Below are 22,061 nucleotides of genomic sequence, written 5' to 3' on the forward strand. Positions count from 1 at the left end.
TGGGTTGCTGCCTGAGGCGGTTGCTTACTTCTCAGTGCCGTTCTCTGCCCTTACTCCATTCTGACTTACACACAAAGGTAATGCAGAACAAGGTACCTCTGCCAAGATTACTTCATAGAAATGAAAAATCTCCCATTCTAAGCCCTTTTGCCTCCATCTATCACCTAAGTAACAATCAAATAACTTACACCTTACTTACTTACTTACACCTGTTCTGCACTGAACTGGCCAGGCTTAGAATTAATCACAATATTCACTTATATTTCACTGGCTTTTTCTTACCAAGAAATTACTATGGACCTGTTCTTCAGGTTTACTGTGGCTTGTTCCCATTAGTGATTCACCTACCTAACAAATTGTGAATCTTAAGTAGGACTGTCCCATGATTTAAAAATTATGAAAGTTAATGTTAGAATTACTGGTCAGTTGATATATTTGCATCGGCTCGGCTGGGAAGAGGCGTAAAACATTTCCTTCACTAATCATGATGCTTGCTCCCTGGGATTCAATTCAGCATGAGCTAGGACAACTACTCAGATTAGATCAGTTGACCAGTGTGAATAACCAAGTGGTTTAGAAAAGTTCATAACCTAAAAGTAAGCTTTAAATAAAATAGGTAATGATCCTAAAAAAACCCATATCTGTTGACCTCTATTAAAAATAATTTTTTGTGTGTTTTGTAAGATGAATATTTAGATTAACTACAAATCTACAGATTGTTTGGATTGGAGGTAAAATTAAAAGTTCTTAAAAAATTCTAATCCTGAAAAATAAATAATATGTTTTTTTTTAAAAAAAAAAAAGCCTGCGCTGTAAAGACACCTCAGAAACAAAGACAAACTAGAGTCACAGTGCAAAAAATGACCTTTTCTCCTAGTTATTTTCACTGCACCATTTGCTAAAACAAACTAGTCTATGAATATACCACAGACTGAGTCCTTCACTCTGTTAAGTGGCCTGTACTCAATTGTGACCCACTCTGCAATGCTGTAGACATCATGTTAGATGCATTTTACATCATAGGCATGCAGCGGTTTCCACATATAAAGCTTTTACTCTGAAAAAGCTGTTCACACCTATCACTAGCAATTTGATGAGCATGTTTTAATGTTTAGTTCATAAGTGATAACTCAAATTCAAGGCACTTCTGTAATACTGAAATTCTATCTGACAGAAAGTACAGATTACTTTGCTTTTATCAATCAAGTCACCTGGAAGTCTTTTATAATGTAAAGTGATGTTCAAAAATCCACTTTAAATTAATTGCATGTATTAACATGTTACTGTTGACAGCCCCAATTTAGAGCAGTGGAAAAAATGGAAATTGCTGCATTGTTCCAGTTAAAGTCAAGGAGTGGCATGCTGCACATCTCCCACTAGTGCAATTCCATGCTGTTTGCTGGTATAAACTGAAATAAACTTTTTCCTTTTTGGCATAGTATGCATTGCATAATACAATCTGTACATTTCTTTAGCAACAAATAAATACAAACTTGAAAAGATAACATAAAAATACATTTAAAATAACTGATCCAGAGAAGAGCTAGCAAAAAAAGAGATAGATGTCAGGGCTCCCGCCCCCTAGCTGTTGTGTTTTTGGGTTTTTCCCTGTCCATGTGCTTTTGTTTTCCTTGTGTTCTAGCCCTGCCCCGCTCTCCGCCTTGTCTCCGCCCACCTGATTGTCTCCACCTGCCTGCCTGCACACCTGCCTCCCATCACCTAATCAGCCCAGCCCTATATCTACCCTGCTTGTCTCTGTGTTGTTTGCCAGATCGTTTCAGTGTTTCTGCCTGTCTTGTTTCCCGCCTGTTTTCCTGTTTGGATTTTGCTGGTTTTTGCCTTGCCTGTTCCTTGACATTGTTTTTGCCTGCCCTTCTGTCCTGATTGCCTGATCTGCCTGCCTTTCACGGTTTGACCCTGCCTGTTTCTGTTTTTGATTCCTGTTTTGCCCTTGGACTGCCTACCTGGTATTTTGACCCTGCCTGTTTTTGGACTGCCTGCTTGTTTGACGATTCTGCTAATAAACGCCTGGAATTGGAGCACTCGTGGTCCGCGTCTGAGTCCGTGCCTGAGTCCTGACAATAGATTTGGCTTGATCGTGTTGATTTTGTCAATCAGTAAGTAAATCAAAATACACTGAGCCAAAACATTGACCACTCACAGGTGAACCAAATAATGTTGATCATCTCCAAACAAGGGCACATGTCAAGGTCTGGGTAGATTGTTCGCTTACTTTTCTGTGACTTGTGCCACAGTAGACAACATGTTGGATGCAGGAGAAATGGGCAGGAGTAAAGACCTGAGTGACAAGGGCCAAATTGTTATGGCCAGAGGACTGGGTCGGGTCAGAGCATCTCTGAAACAGCAAGGCTTGTGGGGTGCTCCCGGTCAGCAGTGGTGAGTACCTACCGACAGTGGTCAAAGGTGGGACAAACCAGAAACCCGCAACAGGGTGTTGGGCGCCTAAGGCTCATCGATGCACGAGGGCAACGAAGGCTTTCCCGTCTGGTTTGAACCGACAGAAGGTCTACTGTGGCACAAGTCACAGAAAATTTTAATGATGGTTATGAGACGAATGTGTCACAACACACAGTGCATCGCACCCTGCTGACCGTCGAAAGTGTCTACAATGGTCATGCGAGCGTTGGAACTGGACCTTGGAGCAGTGGAAGAAGGTTGCCTGGTCCGTTGAGTCCCATTTTCTTTTAGATCACGTGGATGGCCGTGCACGTGTGTGCCGTTTACATGGGGAACTGATGGCACCAGGATGCACTGTGGGAAGACGACAAGCCGGTGGACGAAGTGTGATGCTCTGGGCAATGTTCTGCTGGGAAACCCTGGGTCTGGCCGTTCATGTGGACGTCAATTTTACATGTGCCACCTACCTAAACATCGTTGCATACCAGGTAGACCCCTTCATGGCAATGGTATTCCCTGATGGCAGTGGCCTCTTTCAGCAGGATAATGCGCCCTGCCACACTGCACACATTGTTCGGCTATGGTTTGAGGAACATGATGAAGTGTTCAAGGTGTTGCCCCGGCCTCCAAATTTTCCAATCTCAATCCAATTGAGCATTTTTGGGATGTGCTGGACTGACAAAGTCCGATCCACAGCGACTCCACCTCGCAACTTGAAGGATCTGCTGATAATGTTTTGGTGCCAGATACCACAGGACACCTTCAGGGGTCTTGTAGAGTCCATGCCTCGGCAGGTCGGTGCTGTTTTGGCAGCACATGGAGAACCAACAGCATATTAGGCAGGTGGTCATAATGTTTTGGCTCATCAGTGTAGAGTATTTCCATAAGCAATGATCTGAACAATGCATTTGATTTACACAACTCTGTGAACTGACAAGAGGCTTACAAACACCAGCTGACAATAATGCTATTATAATGACTCCTTCACCTTCCAGGTCTTAAACCTTAAGGAACAAGCATGCTTTTGCTCATGCTCAGCCACACCTGTGGTAAGCAGAAACATGCATGCTGGTGGTAGCGACACTTATATGTTGGTGCATGTTAACGGAGACAGGCTATCACCCTCTGTGTCCACAGATTCCTTGTTCAAACATCTGAGCAGACATAACAAAGCATGCCAAACATGAATCTACATGGGTCAGGCTAAATGCAAACACCTATGATCAATTCCTACATTTTTAGGCACACTATTGTCACACTAATTTCAGACCTAGTGGTATCATATGAACAATTATCAGAGTAATAGCAAGAACACTAAAATTATCACCTGTCCTGACAAAACAATTTCAATGATGCTAGCACCGAAGAGTCTAAAACTATGAATGACATCACAGTAGATGAAGAGACAGTGCAAATGTCAGTAGGTAAGATAATCAAGCCAGAAAGAAATTTGATACTTCTTATGTTCAGAGTGCTGGACTCTAGAGTGATTCAATTGAGTGTTCAAATATCTGGTGATGCTATTGTACCCACAAGCATGGCTTGCTACCTTACTTATGTTTCAGCAAACAAAGTAACATATGTACAAACATCTTCTTTAAACAGAGTATGGTTTTAGAATAATATTTTTTATTATTATTATACATAAACATTGCCTTTAAGTTGTGCAACTTAACTTTCATAACTGCAAGTTTCTACCTAACTACAGCTCAGGCATAACGTAAGCCTTTACTGTTTTCTTGGAAGGCTTTGTGGCATTTGCAGGAGGGAGAAACAAGCGGACAGGAAGGATGGAACAAGAGTCCACACATACAATTTCATCAAACATTTTACTTCTGTGTGCTTTTACAAAGCCAACATGTAATGAAAGTTATTCATGAGAATACACCTCCTTAAATGTCTCTACATAGAGACAGAGCGCATTTAGGCCACACCCATGCCGTGGGGGAAAACAGCGCTGCACTTTCCATTGATTTGAATTGCAGTTCTCTTTCTTGTCTTGAAACTAAAATCGCAACCATGCCAAAAAGCTGTTGCGTGGTGGGTTGCATGGCAAATAGGATAACTAACCCTGATTTAGGCTTTTACAGGATTCCAAGACGCAAAACGGAGCCAAAAAGACATCATAGCTGGCTTAAAGCTAACAGATAGGAGGGCTCCCTAGCCACGGGGACCGTATGGGATCCCGATACTATTCACGTCTGTGTGTGCAGCAGACATTTTGTGTCAGGTAGCTCAAAAAGTTAATCAATTCTTTATCTGAGCATTTGTTGTTTAAAATTTGTATATGATTGATTCCAATTCTCCAGATATATTAGTTTAGCTAGTTAGCTAGCTACCGAAGTACCCAATCTATGGTCGATCTTCATGTTTGCAGGGACGGACTAAATGGCTTATCCATTAGTCATTTTTAATAAGGCCTTCTGGAAAGTACATGTGGAGAATAACATTGTAATCAGGGTTTGACATTAACATTTAGCTACCAGCTACTGTGGCTAGTTGATTTCCAAAGTTAACACGCTAGGAGGGGTGTACGGGGAAAGAAATTCACTGGACTTATCCCCTAGGACTGGCCCCGGGGCGTGTGCTCGGGAATTAAAGTGTATTTGGATACGATTCTCAAGTTCTGTCTACAACTGAGACTACCTCATAATTAGTTAATGTGCATGGACTTTACAAACAATTATATTCTTCTGAATACACGTCACGTAGCATGCGTTTAATGTTTAATGCTACCTAGGTACAACTTGGACATCAGCGGTCCTGAAGTTCCCTTTAACCTGCTAGCTAGCAAGCTAGCTTGTTTGCTTGCTGTGATAACAGCACACAGCTAACACTGAAAACTCGTTTTATTTAGCGTTAATAATAAAAAAAAAAAACGGGGGTGACAATGCATTATTTTATTTAGGTTAGATGAGCGCGTTGTTGATAAGCTTATACGCAACTAAGCTCTGTTTGAACTAATCGTGACGTGACTTCGTGAGTGTCAAACGATTACATACGAACGTGTGTCATTGAAAACTGCTGTGCAGCATGCCTTAACAGTGAAGACATTCATGAAATTATGGTATCTTGTTATTGAAATAAACGTTCATTTCTCAGTCCTCCCAATTGAACCATCAGAGGGGGCCGGTAAAAACTTTATTGATTTTTTGACGGTCTGCCCGATGGCTAGTACACCACTGGTCGCCAGCCATCATTTTCACCAGCTAAAGTCTTTATGCCTCAAGTGTAACTGCAATTTATATTTTAACTAAAAAAAACACATAAAAACATATATACATACAACATACAAACATATTAACATATGCATATAACACTGATTTTGAAATAGAAAAGGGACACTAAGGGAGTCCAATCAGATTAGTTTCTCTATATATCTGGCCCTTTCTTCAGGCAGAAGGGTATTGAAATAGGCTGGCTTTGACATTTTTTATTAAAGCTGTTTCAAGACACAGTGTCCTGCAATTTCCCATTCACTCCTGTTCAACTTCACGGAATGTTTTCCCCCACGGGGGCGTGGTTTTCCCTCCGATGACACGTTGCGCTCTGTCTCTATACCGGTTGTGTGTGTGTATGCGTGTGTGTGTAAGCCTTTAAAGGAGCATGTGGTGGTTGCAAAGAAGAAAAGTGAGAATATCAACATGTTCAGAAGTAAGGCTTGCCCTGCGCTTTGATGCAATGTTTCCTGCTGCAGAAAACAGACGCTCTAATGGCGTAGATTTTGCCGGAATACACAGCACGGACTTTGCCAGCTTTGCCAGCGTTGGAGAGCGCGCTGCATTTGTTTTCCACCATGACAGCAGATTCTCCTTCTTGGACAGGGGATGTTCTCCGAAATACATCAAGACCTCCTTCTGCACAGTTTGGTTTAAACCTCTTCATCACTGGTGCTGGAGTCTGATGATGATCCCGGTATGTTGTCAAGGAACGATGTTGCACCCTTGGCATGCATTACTGGGTTGTCTTGTGCTCTGCTGGAGCCTCCATTTTCACTTGGGCTGCCTTGCTTCCTTTTTGGCAGCAAGTGCCATGGTTTGTACTATGCTTTGGACCTTCAATGCTTTGTCAGCAGGCAAGAACTTAAGTTTTCTAAACCTGGGATCCAGAGCATCAGCAATTAGGACTGTGTTTGGAGATTCAGGTTGAAACACAGATAGTCCTTTCCATCTTGCTGTGACCTGTTCTGCCATATGAGCCTGTTATGACCTTACTGCTGCAGTCTCAAAAGCTGAAATCTGTATGGACTTCTTAAGGCTTTGCACTAGCTGTGGAAGTGCAGAGAGGGTAACATATTGTTGCCCACTCAGAGACACCATAGCTCCTTCTAATGGCTCAAGGGCCTGGCTCAGCTCCTCATTCAGGTTCCACTGTTCAGGCTTGAGATCAAGGTAGTGGTGTTTGACTCTGGGAGTCACTGCTGGGTCCGAGAGTGCAGCAGTCACTGGCCATCTTTGTTGGCCTGGATAACATGTGATAAGTGCTATTCCAGCGAGTACGTACGTCTTGCTCCAGCATGTGTTGAAGTGTGCCCATTTGCTGCTGCTTATCCTTTAGCTTGGTGCATGCCAGCTCACTCTTCATAAAATGTTCAACAAGGCATCTTGCAGCAGCCACACACTTGGAAATAGCTTGGTGGTTCTTCAGAGCGCTTTGCACAACCAAGTTCAGGGTGCGACCTGCACATCGCACTGATGCCCATCCACGCTTTTCTGCCAAAATCTTCATCGTTGCTACCACATTAGCACCATTGTCATAGACAACAGCTTTGATTTCTCTGGTGGAATGTCGAATTTGGCAACAACATCCTCAAGCCACTCTGCAATATTTGCAGCCGTGTGTCTCTCTTCAAGGGGCATCGTTGTCAGGCTGTGGGACCCCATTTCCTAACCCTCCCCAAGAAAGCGACACGGCACCCTCAAATACGCCTCTGTAGCAACACTCGTCCAAATGTCGGTTGTGAGTGCAATGCTGTCAGTCTCCTTAAGGGTTTTCTTCAACTTGCCTTTGATTTCTTCATACTTTTTCCATCATTTTCATGAAGTAGGTTCTTGAAGGAAGCGTGTACCTGGAATTGAAAGTGGAAATCATCTTCTGAAAGCCTTCATCTTCCACCATGGACAGCGGGCGCATGTCTGTGACAATCATTTTCAAAATGCTGTCTGTGAACTCAGCTGCTTGCTCAAATGAACATGGTGCAGCTGTCCGCAAGAAGCTGTCCATACGACGCTGTGAGTTACTGAAAAAGAGGTGAAATAATAATTATTGTTGATATTTATTACTAGGCCTAAATATCATATATAATATGATATATAATAATAAACTAATATAATAATAATATAATATATACTGTAAGTTCATAAGACTGGATAATGTACATTTATTTACTATGTTGAAGGGTTGCCCTACACCTGCTGACCCTACTCACTGCAATCAAACTAAACTGAATATACTTGCTGTATTGGATTGGTGCATTTTAGGCTCCAATTGCTACTCACACCACCTGATATTTTACTTTCTGGGGTATTTTATGCATCACTAATCACGTTTACATGGACAACAAAATTCCGATATTAACCAGATTAAGACAATATTCTGATTAAGAAACTACCATGTAAACAGTGATTTCTGATTACCTTAATCCGGTTAAGGTCATACTCGAAGTAAACACTAATCGAATTAAGACGTGGAGTATTCCTATTTTAGTCGCATTATCGAAGACATGTACACACCTTAATCACACTATTAACGTCCTGTGGGAGTTTTTGCTGCATTTTGCAACAGGACACATACACACATGGCAGTGGTCAACCGTTTGACAGCAAATGAGAGCATGTCCAGAGACGGTTTAGAAAGATCTGAAAGATTTTTGGCATGGCTTCAAGCAAGAAAGCACATTTTTGGTTGTATGGCTTGACAAATAAGTCACTGCACTTGAAGCTTCTATAAAATTAAAAATGAAACACCCAAAACAGTGTATGGTACCATAATGAACTGTATGTCAATAGCCTAGCCTACGTGAAATTCTGGAGGGAACATCGGACGGTGTGACGTAGGAACGTAATAGACATGTGCCATTAATTGATCTATGCTCTATAACATGTAAAACAGGAACATGAAAGGAATATTCTAAAAGGAACTCGTGTAAACACCTTAATCAGAATATTGTCTTATTCAGAATGAGGTCAATAGTTGATTACTGCTGTCCATGTAAACGTAGTCACTATTAGAGGAGAACGTGTGTGTGTGCGTGTGTGTGTGTGCATATGTGTGGGTGTGTGTGTCAGCATTACCGTTAGCCGGTAATTACCGGTTTTGCCTAGTAAAATTTATAAAAAAATCAATAAATTAAAAACTTTCTAGTCAAAATGTGTGGTAATAATGCTCATACAAAACGTAGCTATAATGGAGGCCTAAACAGGACGTGATGGCACTTCACGGTTATGGGGGTTTAACTTTTGCAACAGCTTGCAAAGTGCTTATTTATGAGTTCAGCAAGCTGTACTCTGACTGGGCTACACTGGCTAAAATTGCCTGTGTTCTGCCTGTGTCAAGCGTGCCAGCAGAAAGGGGCTTCTCTCTGCAGAATCGGATTAAGACGGCGCTGCGAAATCGTCTGGAGGAGGAGAGAGTGATGCGGCTTATGTGCATTGCAAGCTGCAAAGACACATTGGACACGTTTGATTTCAAGTCGGCAGCAGAGGACTTTGCCGCTATGCAAAAAAGGAGAAAATAAAATGTTACCTGGTAGCCTATAGGCTACATTTGATGCCATGTAGGCCTAGCCTCTTTTTTTAAACAGGCTACAGATGTTACAGGTTACAGATGTTTGATAATAGCCTACATTTTAGCAGCTAATGTTGAGGATTTGCTCAATTGTTACTGTTCATTTAACAGTCATACTGATTTGAGGTAGTTGTCATTCTTTCATCAACCTAGGTGTACATTAGATTTGTGTTTGTAACATAGACAGTTATTGAAACGTGACAGGTAGGCCAAGTTTCAAATTTGTCCAGTAAAATAAATTCTTTCCGGACACCGGACCAGCAAGAAAAAATGCTAGCGAAACCCCGTTGTGTGTGTGTGTGTGTGCTGAATGAAGCTCAGGCTTTCATAAAATTGACTGCAGCATTTTATTTTCTGATTATTTTCTTGAGCAAAACTTAGCTAACTTAGGGATATCATAACTAGCCACGATATTAATTTACGTTCTTAACTAGCCATTACATATAGCCATAATTAATGTACATTCTTTACTAGCCTTCATCTCAACTAGCAATCATATTGATTTATGTTAAATGCTAACCTTAATGTTACCTCGTGTCGGGTCCACTCTGTGGACTGGATGCGTAGACTGGATGCTTTCTGCTGAGATGCTGAAGCATTGACGTTGTGCTATTGTGGTAGTTCGGTTTTACAATACACACACACTGTACAGAGGTTTCGTTTTTTTTCCGCTTGAAATGATCCCAAACTTTGGACACTTTCTGTCATTTTCTCTGGCCTGTCTCTTCTCTTCGCCCCTGGCCATTTTCTCTCTCTTTCTCCATTTTGCAATCCACGCCATCAAATCACGTCGTCTTCACGTCACGTGTCCACAGTGTAAGCGCGTTGTGCAACAGTAATAATCATCCGTGCAAAACACAGTGATGGATACAACAATGGATTCAACAAAGCTGAATTTTAGTAATCGAGTTGCTCGAGTTTGTCGAGGAATCGTTTCAGCCCTACATGTCATCATTGTGTGCTTATCTTTCTGAAGAAGTGTCCTGTTGCAGGTCAAAAAAATGACTTAAGGTGAATAGCAGCAGTATTGGAGATGCTTTGTACATTCTGCAAAATTACAGAAACTGGAAAAAAGTTCTATTTAATATCTTTAACAAAACATTACATTACAGTACTCTTTAAAATCAAACATAGTTTATGGGGCATAGTACAATTAAGAAAACATTTTACAGCAACATGCAATTTCCACAATCTGTTTAAAGGTTAGAATGCTGCAAAAGACAAGGACATTCTGAGATTCATAATTCAACTTATAAAACTGATAATGACATTGATATTTGTAATAGTTATTTCAAAAGGTTCTTCATTTTATAAGGCTGCTGTTTTGCACAGGTTATATGTTAAAGGTGATGACTTTAGTAAATAAAATGTCAATCCTATATACTGTATGAACAATAAGAATAAGAAAACCTCATAAAATATCTGTAAAGCAACAGATCAGTGACCAAAATCAGAATGCAGGCCAAACTGACCATGAGTCCCTTCTGCTCCAATGAAGTCTTTGGTGGATTAACTCAGAAAGCTCCTGCCAGGCTTACCTGACTTCTATTTTCTCAAGGAAATGATTATTGATATATCCTCTTTCAGGCTGACTTTGTTTTCATAATCTTTAATGTAAAAAACAAGAGTGATTTGTCACTCAGTTGTTCAAAACCAAAGAGCAGACCTAACTGACTTCGTACAAAAAGGTAAATTTATATTTGGCTGGAATGTTTAATGGTGAGGCATTCATTATTTCCGAAGCAAACACTGAAAATGCTCCAAATCAACATATGCATATTTTTTTTTCCAGCTTCACCACTTCTTTAACCTTGACATTGCCAAAACAAACATGCACACAAAACCATGAGCCCCATCATCACTGAAATAGTACAATCACAAATTGTTTTGGCTAAAATGTTCTAATTTGCTGTCCATTTAGCCTCGTGGCTGAAATGTATGGAAAGGGAGCTTAAGCGATGATAACTGATGACTGAGGATAATTTGGCATAATCTACCCCCAAAAGAACTGTCAATTTTTTCACACTAATAGACTTGCGTAGGCCTCAATGCTCAGGGTAGATCCTACAGATTACCAAAATATCTTGTCTCAGCAGCTGTTCTTTGGTTGAGCTGCTAATTTAGGATGGTGTGTTCCCATTGGAACTCTCCCCAGAGTCTCAATTTGCAGCCACAGAAGCAAGGAATTTTATTAGAATATTGTGTTCTGAAAACTGCATCAAGAGGGATTTGTACAAAAGGAAGGGTGATCTAGTTTAACACCAGTGAGAAGAGCAGATGTCTTCAGTATTATCACCTCTGGTTAACACATACCATTTCACACCTAGCTAGTAAGAGCCATAAACAGATTTCACTACACTTGGTTCAGAGGCTGATAACCCAGGACCACAGATGAAAGTTACACTGCACTAATGGTTTACAAATGGTTACATCAGAAATAAAAGTAAATGAAATATATATAGATACCAGCCTCACATGAACTACTGTGGGCTGAAATCAGTTTTATTGTTGACCAGAGTTCCCATAAGTGTACAGCAGAAGGACCATCTGAATCAATCAAAATAAACAATCCTCAACAATGCTCATTCTAAGATCTGTCAGAACAGACCTTCTGGTAACATATTTACAACAAGCAACAGGTGTGTTGCAAAATTTACTTAATGAATATAAGAATTATTTTAATTAAACATTTTCTTTCTCCATGAGAAAAGAGCTATAAAACACAGAACAAAAATAACATGGAAATTATCTAATTATCTAATTATATAATTATCAGTCTGAGACAGATAAAAAAAAAAAATTCAAATGGACGACAGAACCGTTCCTTTTATTCCAAAAACACAAGACTGTACATTTAGGGTACCACTGAAGTGTTTCAGCGAAGCCATACAGCGAAATTAAACCTTTTCATGAAGATTCAGCACAGATCAAAATTTCCTCATGTTTGTCACTCACTAATAAATTGGACTACATTATATTGCCACAATATGATGCGTGATTTTCTGCTTCAGCCATTCTAAAGCCTCCCATTTGCCAGGTGAGAAACAAGTGGCACACACTGTTCCTTCTTTGTCACATGATACAAGAAAACTATTAAGGGGGCAGGCATTCAAGCAGACGGAGCCAGAGGAGGCACTTAAGGTGACAGACTTCCTTTAACTTATTTGACCCCGTACAAGGAGAATGGTTTCACCGTGATATTCAGCAAGCTGTAACCAATACCCCCTTGTCAGATCAGTTCCACTATATATATATATATTACTTAACCACCACAAACTTAGCACAACTTACTCCAGACACAAATGTGTCTCATAAATGAAATGAGGTCAAATGCTTGCCATTCCTGGCATTTTCCTCATAAAATCCAAAAATACTCTTCTTTCCACCAGAAAAAGTAGGCTATACTCAGAGGGTATGGGTACAAATACAAATACAGTGCAGATACAATATGCAAAACCCTTGCTAAAACTCAATCCTGTTGACATTTGGAAAGCTTGAAATAAAGCATTTTTATATATAAGATAAGATAAAGCTTTATTGATCCCGAAGAAAATTATTGTGCCAGAAATTGCTCACTTAGAGAATCAAAAACAATGCAGCAATGAAGATACAAAATAAAAATAAAATAAAATAGAATAGAATAAGATAGAGTAGGCAAGCAATGCAATAAATAGAGGGTAAAATGATATATAAATAAGTAAGACACAGTGTAAAGACACAGTAAATACAGAATGAAATATTCAAGTAGCAGGGGTATTGCACAACCATTAGCTGTATATGAATATTGCACAACCATTAAGTGTTTGCTGATGTTGCCTCACATATTGCACAGTATTATGTTTCTGTTGAGGTATTGCACCAGGTAGATTCTGATAGACATGTACATATTGTACAGGAAGATGCTGATATGAATTTAAAGGTATCTTGTCTATCAAACACTTTCCTGAGGAAATATGACATACAGAATCATGACAAATGAAAAACATATCAACAATATACAATGAAGAAGGGAATCAAGTGTAACCTTCAAAGCAGTTAAAGCATTGTGAAGTGAAAGTCAGATTAAACAGTGATACAATTCTAAGGCACTACTGTATAGTCTGATTTAAAAAAAAAAAACAGCAAAAAATGACAACTTAACCTTCCTATTATGGAGAATAATCATAACGGTACTCATTTTGAACGGGTATATTTGTAACAAAAATGCTTTTTGTGGTTTTAACGAATGATGGTGTTCCAGAGTGCTATTTTTATAAATCATGCTAGGTAGGCCTTTATCAAGGAGAGAGGTACAAAATGAAAAATCTTGTCAGATGAGAAGCACCAGAAAATATGTTGGCTGCTAAGATGCATGTACTGCATGTAAGGTGCAGTATGCGCCATCCCTGACCTTGATGGGCTGAAGAATGCCAACGTTTCTTGCTCGTTTACAGCTTTGAAGTGTCAAATCTCAGACCGGATGCAGCTGCGACAATCGAAGTACAAAAAGACGAAATCAGTCAAAAGGTTTACCATATTCCGTGATTGGCAGTGCTTTGGATCGGCTCTGACAAAAGCCACGGAAAAGAAGGGGTACCTAGCTAAAACGCCAAGTTCTATTCTAACAGATCGCTAGCTAGCAAGCTAGGACAATTGCAAAGTTTTTTTTTAAGCTTTCTAACTTTTGTTTACTTGTAAGCAAATGAACAAAACTCTGTATCTGTATCTCTGGAAAATTATTTTCAAGGACAAGAGCATGCAAGAAACTCACTGACAATCTGGTCCAACCATCCCGCTGCATCAGACACGTTTGTCTGAGTCCTTCCGTTGCCTTTCCATTCTGTTATTTTATGCTGCCATGTCCATTAGGTTCCATAGCAAAGTAAGGATCCCAACAGGACTCAGGACTTTTACAGCAATGACAGCGCCAAGATAGCATAAGGAAAATGTTAATTAGTCTGATCGAAACCATGAACCTACCTCTGCAATGCCGAAAATGAGACAATAATGAAGTTAACCGCTACACTTGATTATTGTTCGCTTTCGTACCCCATCCATTTTACAGCCGCCATTTTACCAGATATTCTGCAGATGAAACTAGTTACAAATTCAAGAGGGATGTTCTCAAAACAGGTGTAACAATTATGACTTGCTCTGAGATGATTTGGCAGCATGTTAGTTAGTACACATGGCATAATACTGTATTTAGAATTTGTGTTATGTCATTTATATGTTTTATTCTATTTATAATTGTGTTTTTTGTACTTTTCACGATACATTACACGGTTCCCCTGTTCAAAATATGGATTATTCCAGGCAGAGCGTTTACAAATTCTTGGCTGAAGTGGGTATATGTGTGCTTGGAAGAAAGTGTGTGGATAGTGTGAAGTTGCACGACCCTACCTGCATTATATTAAATAATTATAGCACGTTTCTGAAACCGAGACATGTTTATCAATAAAATATTTCTTTTTCAGCAGTTATGTGCACTAGAAATTAAGTGTTATTGTGCTGGTAGAATTCCGCATGCAAGGGACAATGAATACGATTCAGGGTGTATTTTTGTCTGGTTTTGTGGTTTTGAATCATAGCGATATAGCTATAGACCTTATTTTCAGGGAGAGAAGATAATTTGTTATTTTGTAAATACAGTCTTCGTGGTGATAAATGAATGTTACAAAACCCAGAGAGGATGACAGAATATCTAATGTACGTACGTGATAAGAGCTAAATTAGATTTGAAGTTCAGCTTTATTTTTCTCTTGTTTAAGCTCATTTAACCAAACACTATTTGGATATAATTCAAGTTTCCAAGACAGACCGGCTAGAATGCTTCTAAGTATTGATATCTCCCATCTGGGCAGCCTAACCATTAAATAGCAATACATGTGCGTTGAATCCAACTGCAAGACAAAAATAATAATAATAATTGGAGATGGTGGCCAGAAGGGCACACTCTGCCATGGGTTTGGATAATGTTTTGTTAGTATAGACATTTTTTTTTTTTTTTAGAAAAAAACCATTGAGCTATAGCACTTTGCCCTGTGTAAGAGGGTGAAAGGTGGTGAACATTGTGGAAAAAAGTATTGTGAGTCGTTGTGAATATTTGGGGCACAGTGGTATTTTTACAGAAGTGCAACTGGTCATTTTGTCTGATTCCACCACTTGAAACCTGGCAGGAAGTCTGGAACAGTGTTAAACCCAAAAATATTATGGGGCATTTTTGCCAAAAATAAGGATAAACTTAAACTTGAGAAGACTTGAGAGATAAGAGATATGATAAAGGCATCTGCCATTAAAGAGCATTTAATCCACAATGTTAATCATTTCAGTGCAGTGTTTTGTTGTTTTTAAAAGTTTGAAAATCTAATTTCCCTGACAAGAAATTGTGAAAAACATGGAAATTAGCTGTCTTCATTGTAACATTGTCTAATTAGTTTTGCCTCCTACATGAATGTTAGATCAATCCAGCAAATATTCTTAATTGATCAAATACTAAAATACTGACAGTCAAGCACAAGATAAGAATGAAAATATGTGACATTAAAAAAGCTATTCACACAAACATTGGTTATTATAGACAGTTGTCTTTTCAGCTGTCAGTTCACTCTGCGAGTTCACATTGACTGTACCAATCCAGTGTTGCAAGCACCATTATTCAACCGTGTCATTATGTCACTGTCAGATAGACCATTCAATCAAGATCCAGCAAAGCAAACTATACCATGAGACATCAGATTGTGAGACGGGGGTTGCACCCATTCCGCACAATCACCTTTTTTGCTGTTGGCTTTTTATTTTATCATTTATGTGAATAATTTTGTGAGATTTTACTTTAAAATGAAAACTGCCATACAAATGAAACATATTACTGTTAATAGCAAGGTGGGCTTCACTGGAAACATAGTTAGGTTTGCTGGGTCTGCAGATTCATCCTCCACAGCATCTGCAGAATCTGCCCCTTCCTTGCTACGTACACTGCTTAGCCCCTGGACCAGACCCTGATGCCTTCCCACCGGGATCATCATGATTCTTTTCCCGCTTGTCGTTCTGCCTACACTACCAGGCACTGCAGCTCTTCCAGAATGCTGCTACTATTGCCTCCTAGAATATTGTAACCTTGTATTGTAATCTTACCTCTGCTCTTCTCCCTCTACTGGCTACTGATAACAGTTTGCATCTGCTTCAAACAACTTGACAGTGAAGGGAATGGTTCCTCCATATTGAGAAGCTATGATTCCTTGACTGTAAGGATCCACATCCTGGTCATGTCTGCTATCTGCTCTGTCTGTTTTTGCCCATTTGTGGTGGAATAAACATCATACAAAGCAGGAGCTTTGTGCCACTCACAATGTAGCAAAACTCTTGCAGCCTGAACCTTCTCTCTCAGTCACCTGTCATTGTAAGAGTCACTACTGTCATCGACCATCTCCCCCCACTCCTTGGCTGCCACCATGCTAATAGAGCCAAACTACAGGCTGCAGAGCAGACTCTACTCTGTTTTTTTTTTCCCTCACACTGTCATCTGCTGAGGTATTTTACTTTGGCAAAAAAAAATTCAGGAATCATCCACTAACCCCGACAAACTGTAATCCGCCTTTTCCTTCCCTACTTTCTACACCCTCTCCCCTTCCGTCTTCTCTCATTGCTGATGACTTTGTCTCTTTCTTTGTGGAAGAAGTTGATACCATCTGTAAGTCACAAGCCAATCACACTGCCTCCAGCCATCTGTTACCTGCCTTGCCATATCCATGTTTACCCCACTTACACAGAAACCTCATCACTCCTGATTTCTCACTACCCAGTTAGATCTGCTTAGATATGCTTCCCTCTCCTCTTCTCCAAAAGATTGTGCCTAACGTTCTCCCATTCATTACCTCACTTATCAAGAACTCCCTGACCACCAGCTGTGTTCTCTCTGTCCTCAAGTAGACACGTCACACCTGTGCTCAAGAAAGCAACACTAGATCCTACCACTGAACAAAACTACCACCCTGTGTCTCCCCTCCCCTTCCTCTCAAAAACCCTTGAATGTGCTGCCTTCAATCAATATTCACATTTTCCCACACAGAATAATCTGCATGACCCCAATCAATGTGGCTTCAAGGCTGGCTGCTCCACTGAAACAGCTGTTTTTTCTATCACAAATGCCCTGCAATCTGCAAGGGCTGTCTCCTAATCTGCTGTCCTCATTTTCCTAGACCTTTCTGTGGCCTCTGACACAGTAAATCATCACATCCTCCTGTCCTCCTCCTTTGGCATAGACAGGCATTTTGGGCACCGTTCTTAGTGGGATTTCATCGTACCTCTCAGGGTGCACCTGTCATGCTTCCCGGAGAGGTGCCATATCAATCTCTCGGCAGGGCTGGGAAGTAACAGAATACATGTATCGGCTTTACGTATTTAAAATACAAAATATGAGTAACTATATTCCGTTACAGTTACCATTTAAATTGATGGTAATCAAATTACAGTTACATTTTAAAAATATTTAGATTACTGAAGGGATTACATTGGATTTTTTTTTTTTCAATTTCATTTATTTTTTCATTTAATATTTATTAAGTTGGAAAATCTATCCAATGATAGGCAACTCTGGGGTGTATCTCCCATATTGTTAAGATACTCCTTTCTCACTCACAATGTATTTAGGGTAGCTTGTGCCTTTTCTAACTCCTGTTTTCGTGTAATGTACAGTTTTTGAATTAGCATTTACAATTCTGAAGAAACTGCGACGAAATGCCCATAATGTGCCAAAATGTTAGCCACAACAATGCTAAGTGAACATTCTAAAAATAACCGTTCAGAACCTTAGTCGGATGAACATTCTTTAAAAAATCGTTAAGAAAAGTAATCCAAAGTATTTAGATTACGTTACTTACCTTGAGTAATCTAACAAAATGCATTACAAATTACATTTTAGGGCAAGTATTCTGTAATCTGTAGTGGAATATATATTAAAAGTAACCCTCCCAACCCTGTCCCTCAGATCCTCTCCATAGAAGCGGAGGTCCTTGGCCCTCTTCTGTTCTCCTTGTAGATTAGATCCGTTGGTTCCGTCATTTCCTCTCATGGGTTCTCATATTACTGTTATGCTGATTACACCCAGCTCTTTCTCTCTTTTCTCCCATCTGATACCCAGGTTTCGTCATGCATCTTATCTTGCCTAGACGATACCTCATTGTGGATGTCTAAACATTACCTGAGACTCTAAATGCATGTAATGTATTGTAATGTAATTTAATGGATCACATAGCAACAGTCAACAGGACATGCAGATTCTACTTTTCAGCATATACAAAATTCTGCTGCTTGACTGGTCCACAATGGTCCAGATTCTCGCCCTTCTTGTTCATTCCTCAATGGCTACTGGTGACAGCTTCCCTATGCTTCAAAACGCTGGTATTAGCCCACCAAACAGTGAGGGGAATGGATACTTCCTATTTTCAGTCGATTACCCAGCCTCACACACCAGCCAGACAACGGCACTCAATTCCCTCAGTATGCATGGCTGTTCCCTCCTCTCATAACATCCTGCATCCAGGTCACATCCACTGTCTGTCTTGGTCTCTACGTGGGGGAACGAGTTTTCTGTTTTGGTCACAACAGCTGAAACACTGGCCATCTTTCATCGCAGACTGAAGACCCACCTCCTCACAAAACACCTTAACCCCCCCTACCCAAGTGTGATCATTTGTCTCTTGTGCAATTATATATGTGGAAGTATATTTCAGAGTTTCATGCAATTGTGCAAGTGGAGGTACCATGTGTTGCTTTTTTATGTGTTGTTAGTGGTGTCCTGTTTGTGCAACTTTTCATGCTACTTTATTAGCACGGTGTAAGTTGCTCTAATAATGTAATGTAGTGTATTACAATAGTCAGAACAGCAGGGCTGCTGGTCATCCTTGGGTGCAGTTTGAAGGGCTGTTTCAGACTGCATCTAAGCTCCCCTAACCACAATTCTATGTGTTCCTTGCAGTTAACCATGTTGCACTTTGTTTTGGCATTTGATAATTGTTATAATCTTACACATTGGCACTTGTTAACAATGTGTCACCAACATTTTATATATCTGGGTAGGGTGGGAAGGGTGAGGAGGAAGAGTTACAGATGCTCTTGACTTAAAGAGGAATTGAGTTCAACTATGATTATGCCTAAACTGTATATCATTAACCTGAAACTAATGAAACATTTATTGCATTCCTCAAAATTAAGGCCTATCTACAACAGAAAGCTGACCCAGCTGTTCATTTCTTGAATTACTAAGAAATTGTTTAAACTCTTACGGGTAACAATCACTTTGGCGTCACGGTCAAAGTCGCATGTTTGGTACCCTGTCGACCCGGGTTCAAGTCCGGGTGGGGTGGCTGCTCTCACCCTTCGCTACAAATGGTGTCAGCAGTGGGATGGCTGGCTGCGAGGCCATCGGAGGCGTGTCTGTTGTGTGACCGTATGAGGGACCCCCAGGTTAGGTTGACCCCGGTGTAAAGGACCCCAGAGATGGGTGAAGCACGGTGTGAGGGACCCCAGAGATGGGTGAAGCACTGGTGAGTGGGGCACCCTGGGATGGGAGAAGTATGGCAGGGGAATGCGTGAGGGATGCCATGGTGCGTGAAGTGCATGGGCGTGCTTCCCGAAGGGGAGGGCAGTGTGACGGAGTGCCGTCACTACAGTTGAGTATACGCTCTGACTGCCATTCCAATGAGCCTGGCTCTTTGGCGTCGTGGTCAAAGTGGCATGGTTGGTACCCCGTAGACCTGGGTTCGAGCCCGGGTGGGGTGACTGCTCTCGCCCTTCGCTACACACTGTGATAAAGCTTTGGGAAAAGTTGCAGTGGATCAGAAGAGAAAAGGGGATTTCGATGGATGCTACAGTCAACTGAAGACGTGAATATTTAACAGTGTGCAGGAAATGCCCGACAGGTCCTCAGGACATTGTAAGAGGAAATAAGGAAGTCTGTAGTATTTCTGTTGGTGAGCAGTTTTGATTTTTACTGCTTTCACAAGTCATATTTATTTCTTGTGAGTATTTGGCCTTGATTTGCAAAAGGCACTTCCTTTCCAGCTAATTTGAATACCACTTTCAGATTTTCAAAATTCTCTCTCTACATAGGGAAATTTTCAATTACTACTGATCTTCTAAATGTGGGCAGAAGTATCTTGAGACTGAAGACTAGCCTGCAGAAGTAATGTTTTAATTATTTTCAAACATACTGTATTTTGTTCACACTCACTTTGTGGCTTACACTATGCATTGGCTTGCAAATATTTATATGGATATTTTTTACATGCCACAATGTGAACACACAGATTCTTTGGTAAAGAATAAACGATATATAGTACATGATTAAGGGAGTATGTCCAAATGGATGTTTTGCTCCATTACATTACTTTACAAAGTCACATGTCTACGGTATGTTTGAAAGTGTTATTGCGACACTGTACAAACAGACAGTACATATACACAAATAAAGGCAAAAGTGCACATACACATATTTTATTGGATAGTGTAATGTAAATTAAGGCAAAACAGAATTGTTATTTACTGTGAAATGTTACCTTTATATCTATAGTAAGAAACAGTCATACATATCCTATTCCTCAGTTGTAGACGAAAAGACAAATATGTAATTCATATCTAATGTTGTATTGTGACACTCCAGAGCCCCTAACTTTGAAAAGTAGAAAGTTACCTTCTCTGCTGTTACTCTTACATTGGCATTGTCATTAATGCATGCACAATCAGTATTTGTGTTTCAATTGAGTTGCACTGAATCCTGAAATAACTGGACTATAAATCTGGAAAGGGATTTCCAGACAAAATTTTGACCTGCGCAAATGGGGAAGAAAGGGAATAAAACAGCAATATTCATGACATTACCAGTATAATTGTTCATGGTGGAAACTGTAATGGGCATTAATTAATCATAATTGAAGTTCTCTTAATGATAACATTTTGCAAAAAAAAAAATGGGAAAGCAGTGAATCCTGTCTCTGTTGCAGTAAGAAAATGATACCAATGTTATAGGACTTAAAGATCACTTTATGATTTGAGTGCTTGGTATTTTTGCCTTTCCAGTCAGCCAGCCAAAATTTAATATTTTTGTCTGTAGGTTGGATACATATGGTTGAATTGATAATATTCTAATACAGATTTACACATTTACTGTATCACTTTTCTGTGTTATCAGTTCTTACAGTACCGGTGGCTAGCTTTTAAAGACATTTTTTCACAGCATTTTTAAAAGGCCTAGTATGATTATGAAGCATTAACATTCAATAAATGGGTTACAATACTCTAGCTCAGTATGATTAAAAGTTTTGCTTGATCTTGTTATGAAGTTATACAATTTCCATTGTAAATTTGTGAACTATCTTTAAAATGTATTTTACTGATAGAACAAAAACATACCAAGTGCAGCTGTCAAGTGCAAAGTGGTTTCTACAGAATATCGGAAGCAAACATTTATGGTTTTTAGTCAAAATTTCTGTATTCTGTACAATGGTAAGTAATTTCAAGACAGAGATGCAGGGTGCAGATAAATGGGCAAAGAATAGTGCTGTACAGGTATGGAGTATGCTGCTCCAACCCATAATTTGGCTGGATAGCCTGTCTGATCTCCCAGTCCTTCATATGTATTGCGTGAAGAGTATTCAACACCAATTAGTAGAAACCTTTGAGATGCTGTTTTACATACAGAATATGTATATAGTTACAATTGAAAAGTGCCGGAAATTCTTGACACTCTGACATTATTTGATTCACTATATACATGCAACCCTCCTTTGTTACACAAGCAACACCCTCTGTGCAGATGCACAGAGATGCATGTTGTCTTGTATTTCACTGCTGATTCTGCACTGTTGATTTTTGTGCAA

The 22,061-nt window shown here is 39.9% G+C and overlaps 1 protein-coding gene across 1 annotated transcript in view; it reads right to left on the reverse strand.

The window, feature by feature from the left end:
* LOC118773541 (zinc finger protein 644-like) overlaps window positions 1-14,252 on the reverse strand; it is a 36,866-nt gene extending 22,614 nt beyond the window's left edge. Inside the window, exon 1 of the mRNA XM_036522522.1 lies at window positions 14,164-14,252. The gene's annotated coding sequence lies outside the window, so the exon portion shown is untranslated. The remainder of the gene's footprint in view (window positions 1-14,163) is intronic.
* Between the last annotated feature and the right edge of the window lie 7,809 nt (window positions 14,253-22,061).

Source organism: Megalops cyprinoides, chromosome 2 (genome assembly GCF_013368585.1).
Source record: "Megalops cyprinoides isolate fMegCyp1 chromosome 2, fMegCyp1.pri, whole genome shotgun sequence".
Taxonomy (NCBI): domain Eukaryota; kingdom Metazoa; phylum Chordata; class Actinopteri; order Elopiformes; family Megalopidae; genus Megalops; species Megalops cyprinoides.